At 39.2% G+C, this 5000-nt stretch overlaps 2 protein-coding genes and 1 long non-coding RNA gene across 5 annotated transcripts in view; 2 read left to right on the top strand and 1 right to left on the bottom strand.

The window, feature by feature from the left end:
• The window catches only part of LOC137992236 (uncharacterized), an 18905-nt gene extending 17724 nt beyond the window's left edge, over positions 1–1181 (top strand). For both annotated transcript variants that reach the window (XM_068837444.1, XM_068837445.1), the window contains exon 6: positions 1–1181. This exon is cut by the window's left edge and continues 417 nt beyond it. The gene's annotated coding sequence lies outside the window, so the exon portion shown is untranslated.
• Positions 1–4820, bottom strand: part of LOC137992237 (uncharacterized) — a 26787-nt gene extending 21967 nt beyond the window's left edge. Inside the window, exons 1-2 of one of the 2 annotated variants that reach the window (XR_011121663.1) lie at positions 4778–4820; positions 4569–4657 (exon numbers count right to left, since the gene is read on the bottom strand). This is a non-coding gene — a long non-coding RNA (uncharacterized lncRNA). Of the gene's footprint in view, positions 1–4568; positions 4658–4761 lie in introns of both variants that reach the window. The other variant, XR_011121662.1, reaches the window with a different exon arrangement.
• A 61-nt stretch (positions 4821–4881) lies between these two features.
• LOC137992234 (uncharacterized) overlaps positions 4882–5000 on the top strand; it is a 29863-nt gene continuing 29744 nt past the window's right edge. The window contains exon 1 of the mRNA XM_068837441.1: positions 4882–5000. This exon is cut by the window's right edge and continues 17 nt beyond it. The gene's annotated coding sequence lies outside the window, so the exon portion shown is untranslated.

Below are 5000 nucleotides of genomic sequence, written 5' to 3'. Positions count from 1 at the left end.
TTTACAAGTGTGGCTATTGTTCTCAGACTCTAAGACAAAAGTTTTATTAAATTGACCCCTGCGTGGAGAGTTTTTGTGGTTTTTTGTAACTGTAGCAGAGTTGTTTTAAAAGTGTGGTAATATTTCACTCAGAAAACCTTTTTTGTCCTCGTTGAAATATAGGACTTCCATCTATTTTCCATTGTACTTTATCTGTTGCTTAAAAACTTAAAAACTCCTGGACATCGATAGCTCATGGTGCACCAGTTTTCAAAACTTTCATTTTCCACAGACCCCAAACTATTCCACAATCCTTCTCACCGAAGCCTTCAACTTGAATACCAAAGGCTTGATCGTTTCTGGTCCAAAAAAGCTTTAATTATCTTCTCTCTTCAATTTTTTTCTGACTAAAGTGTATCCATCAAACAACCCTCTCAACTGGTTTGTCCTGTCTTTTCGGTTAATTTCTTCGTCCAAACTGAAAGCTTTTTTAGGAAACTGCAAAAAACGTCGCTTGGGACCCCTCCTCATTACACGACTGTAGTAGATATCTCGGAATTCGGGTTTGTGTCAGTCTTAAAAAAAAAAGTTATTCAATGTGGTGATCGCATTTGTTAGTAGTTGGTTAGCCTTGAAGCAGTGGCATAATAAACCCTGGTAAAAAGAATCATTTTTCTTAAATACTAGATTATTGGATAATGCAATTGTAGAGTTTTGATTGGCTTAGCCAGCATGGTATATTATACGTATGGTCCCTAGGAAAACAGTTAGTTTTTGTTTTCCCGAGAGTCCTGATGCTTCCCGAGACTAAGGCACGTGATCAAGAATCAACCAATCACAGTACTCGTTTTCTTGAGTGAAAGTCTAGGTACATAACAGAAGCTTTACCATGCTTTACAAATATCAGTAACTGTACCCATCAGTTTTTTTTTTCTACAAAATAAAGTTGGGAAGATTTATTTATAGTTTGTAACGTTTTTTAAAACAATTATTCCACACGGCGCTACGTTGGCTATCCAACAAGCGCGAGTGGCATAATTTTTTAATATACATAAACAAAACAAAAAATTAGACTAAACTTTATTAAAAGGCTCCAACTGAATGAAGTCGCACACATTGTGATGTGGATTTAGCTACTCGCTTAGCTCCATGTATGCAATGATTTGTGTTTTGGAAATGTCTTCAAAGATTTGTTGGGCCGCTTCGTTTTTTATGAGAATGTATGCTGAAGTAATTTTGATGACAGTACACTAATTGAACAGAAACGACCAGGAAACCACATTATTCTCGTTGTTATCTCAGAGTCTTGGACAAAATAACTGAAGGCATTAGAACCTCCCCCCTGCCCCCCTCTGAAGTTTACGTGATAGCGCGCAAAATAGTCAGGACTCGACTTCCGGTGCTCATTTCGTCATTTTTAGGTCACTGTCAGAGGAGGTTGGACAGCAGCGTGCAAGGCCTCATGGGAAATTTTCATTTGTCAGTCAGTTGCCTCCAGACTTCAAGGGAAACACATCTCTGCGTTGTAATCAACATGGACGCCATTGATAGACAAGACGCCGAGTCAACTTCGTTTAAGAGTTCCAGTTGCTTCTTCTTACATTGCTGTGACATGCTCAATTTATTTACTTTCTCTGTTCTAAGCCGGCTCTTTTTGATGATCAATGGGTTCGAGAAAAAATTCCTTTTGAAAGACGAATGTTCATTTTGCAACTGAGCGAGGAAATTAGATGGACTGAGCGAGGAAATTAGATGCTCTGAAGTCGGCGTCAGTTCTATTAAAAAACCCAGTCTTGATTTTGAGGTAGGGTATAAATTTTCTTGTTTTAGAATCATGCATTGTTGGAAATTTGTATGTATTTGAGGCTTGAGCCATCGTCGTTCTAGACTGTGTGAGAACAGATTTTCCTGGCTTAATTAGAATTACGGTGGTTTCGCCCCGTTGAAGTTCGCCCCACAGTTTACCAAAGTAGATCGAGTTCGCCCAATGTTCGTACAGTCTTTTAGTTATGAAAAGGTCTTGACAGATCGTTGCTTTCGCTGAGTCACCGTGACCGGCCGTGGGTATCTCGATGCGAGCAAAACCTGGGAAGAGTACACTCTCCCCAGGTTTCACTCACTTTGAGAAACCAAGATGGCGGCCTATTCGTGAAAGAAATTGTAAAGGAAACTTTATTTGCACTGACCAACATATTTTGATCATCTGAAACATCTGGTTCAGCAGCTCAATTCAATGAAGCTGTGTACTAATAATGCACCTATCAATGTTAAGCCCAGGGAGGCGGGTCGGGCACGGGAGTTTGATCGTGAGGTCTGTCCACAGGGTAAGGATTTTTGATCGTATGTGACGTTCCCAGGCTAACGATTTTGATGGTACAAAGGACATTTTACCACCTTCACTTGCCGCTGGGTGGGCATTTTGACCAATTATTTTGTCCCGGGGGTGGGGAATTTGAATTTTTTTAAATGAAAATTTCAAAATCCCCACCCCATGCAGTGCCTGAAGATAAAATATAGGCAATTGATTCCTTCCTGCTATCACAATAATGGCAGCACAAATATAATTTTGGTGTTTCACGTATGTATGGAAGCATGATACAGTATTGTTGTAATAACCCATTAACTAATCATGTCGATTTAAAGTGTCAATACTGTTTTGAGCCTTTTTGAACCCACATCAGCAGTTATAATTTGGCGCCATATCACAAATTTTAACAGAAATCTTATTTGATGAGTGAGTTCTGAATCTTAAAAGAAGAAGAAAAACCTTAAATAATCGAAAAGTTCTTCTATCATAAACCACTCTCTCTTATCTCTTGTGGGGACAATTGACTGATCAACAAAAATACTTCATACACAACAATGGTTCTCCGGTTTTAGAGTGAAACAGGGTTTTCCGCGAGCTTGAACTGACTCTTGGTGCTTGTTTTGGGAGCTTCCCTGGAGTATCATCAGAAGATATGTGCTGCCTCCTTGAGCTTCCATACATTTTCAGTAGCATTTAGCTCAGCAAAACATGAAAGATAGATCTTATCCGGCCACATTTTCCCCGAATACTCTTCGAAAAGAGGTAACATTCCGCGCCATTATGTCATGCGAACACAACAAATCTTGCAATCCTTTTTGCTGTATTTCGACTACAATAGAGACTTTTAGATCCACGTTTGCGGCTAACCTCAAACTGCTGGAAGTCACATGACTAGCGCTTGCCGTCACGTTCGAGGGTAAGTTTTGACGTTTTCAACGGCGGAAGGTAGGTTTTCACGTAAGTAATTTACCTCAGCTCTTTATGGCACGGAAGTTACATTATCCCACGTATGAACGGGGCAGATATAAAAAGCAACTTTATATCTTTAATTTCATGTGAATTAAACAATCAAAAGAGCCGTGGTTTTATTTATTTCGTTGACTGAAACATCAACGCTGAGAATCGAGGAAATTCAATATGGCGGCCTCCGCAGCTTTGCACTTGTTTACTTAAATCTAAATGCACGAACTATCACAACTTCTAACGCAAAACCGCAAATCTCAAACCTCAGTTTGCGGTTAGCCGTAAACGTGCATCTAAAGGTCTCTAATAACTCAAAATCCGTTGCGGGGGCAAGGGGCGGCGACCTATAAAATAGAAAACCCATTTGTTATGCTATACAGTGTTGCATAATTGAAGACTTCAAAGTGAACACAAAGCCAGAAATCGATTTCTAAAAAGGGCACACTCAAAGCGTGTCAACAAAACAATGCAATGTGGGGCTTCGTAAAATATTATAAAAATGTACGATTAAAATTCGTCTTACCTTTAAATTGCCTTCATAGCAATATCCTTCTAAGGCACTTATTTTGAAAGACTTCTAGCTTCTGAAATACGCTCTTAGTTACTTTCCAAGATTCTGCCCCATAGAGTAGCACACTCGGGAAGTTGCTTTTAAAGATACGAACCTTTGTTTTAAGACTAATGCTACTGCTCTTCCATATGCTTTTCAATGATGTAAATGCACCTCTTGCTTTGCTGATTCTCACCTTTAAGTTAATCTCTATTTTGAAGTCCCTGTCTATTGTCACTTTGGTTCCAAGATCATGACCTCACTATCTATCCTCGCTGTCTACCTCTTGCCACAACAATCCGCGGATCTCTTTCCCATAACTTAGTTTCATGATGTGGTAATTAAAGTAATAGACAGTGAGGATATAGTACTATTCCAACCTTGGCCACGTCCTTTGGTTTTTTGGCAGGAATACCTCGACAGATAAAATTACCAAAAAAAAGCTCCCTTTACAACGACGGCGCGTTTAATCAACTAACGAAATTCGTCAACGGTTTCGGTTTGAGGAATCACGATTTTTTCCGAAGACGTCAGTGGAGTTGTTACTGGTGCCAAAACCGGGTAAAAAAAAAACCTACTGTAAGCACACATAGAGACCCACACGTCAATCATAAAGAGCTTATCTGCCCAGCTGTTTACCTAAGTAACCTGGAGTAGGTAAATCAATTCGATCTTTGATGCAACAAATAAATCACTAGAAGAATTCATTTAATAAGAAGATTGTTCAAATTTTAGTAAGTACCTTTGAAGATCATTATTAACACTTACAATCTTAAGTTATTTCCAGTTGAGTTCCTTGAAAACGCCAGTTTTGAGTGAGGCAGGGAACAGAGGTCAATGAATGAGTCACTAATAACCTAAAAGAAACGAAAAATCACACCCGTAAGTCGACCAATGAGAAAGAAAACTACTAATAAAACAAATTTCTACTTTCGCGCTAAAACACGTTGCATGTAGGTACTTCGAATTCTGTTTACCGATCCCGCTGTTTGTGATATTACTTGTTGCTAGGATAAATCGTTGATATTCGTCGAGGATTATCGAGAGGGTATAGCATTACAAAAGCCCTCGATTAACGCGGAAACACGTGATCTGTCAAAGTTGAAGAATGTTCAGCCCACATCATGATTCAAAGACTTGGGACAAAGTCGACCTGCGCTATTAACATTGTAGTTCATTCCTTCGAAAAACAAAGCACCC

Source organism: Montipora foliosa, chromosome 2, assembly GCF_036669935.1.
Source record: "Montipora foliosa isolate CH-2021 chromosome 2, ASM3666993v2, whole genome shotgun sequence".
NCBI classification, from domain to species: Eukaryota; Metazoa; Cnidaria; class Anthozoa; order Scleractinia; family Acroporidae; genus Montipora; species Montipora foliosa.
Note: the sequence above shows the minus strand (reverse complement) of the source record. Positions and strands in the feature narration are given on the sequence as shown.